The following is a 790-nucleotide window of genomic DNA, read 5'->3' on the forward strand; positions in this document are numbered from 1 at the left end:
CGATCCCCTATACTTGTGGGTTATCAGCCACAAAGATGCAAAGTACTCAAACTAAAGATAACATAAGCATCAACGCCCACAAAACCATTGTGTTCTACTCGTGCAACCATCTATGCATAGACACGGCTTTGATACCACTATAGGGATTCGTTGCATAGAAAACAAAAAATTTCCTACCGCGAGAACGCAATCCAAGCCAAGATGCAATCTAGAAGACGGGAGCAACGAGGGGATGAACGAGACTCACCCTTGAAGATTTCCAAAGCCTACAAGATGAGGCTCTTGTTGCTGCGGTAGACGATCACTTGCCGCTTTCAAAAGCGCGTAGAAGATCTTGACGGTGCCACAATCGGGCAGCACCTCCGTACTTGGTCACACGTTCGGTGTTGATGAAGACGATGTCCTTCTCCCCGTTCCAGAGGGCAGCGGAAGTAGTAGCTCCTCCTTGAATCCAGCAGCACGACGGCGTGGTGGCGGTGGCGATGGAGATCTCCGGCGGAGCTTCGCTAAGCGTTGCGGGAGAGGGGGAGGAGTGGGGCGGCTAGGGTTGGGGGAGAGGGGGTGGCCGGCCTCCTTGCGATGCGGCCAAGGTGGTGGTGTTGTGGTGGCCGGCCCCCTCCCCTTGGCCCCTCATTATATAGGTGGAACCCCCAAGTGTTGGACTACAAGTCTTCGAATAAGACCCCAACCCAAAACCTTCCATGTTGTAGGGAAACCTACCCAAGGTGGGACTCCCACCTCAAGTGGGATTCCCACCCTTCCATGAGGGGGGTGGCCGGCCCCCTTGGTG

The sequence above is a fragment of the Lolium rigidum genome, chromosome 6, assembly GCF_022539505.1.
Source record: "Lolium rigidum isolate FL_2022 chromosome 6, APGP_CSIRO_Lrig_0.1, whole genome shotgun sequence".
In the NCBI taxonomy this organism is placed as follows: Eukaryota; Viridiplantae; Streptophyta; class Magnoliopsida; order Poales; family Poaceae; genus Lolium; species Lolium rigidum.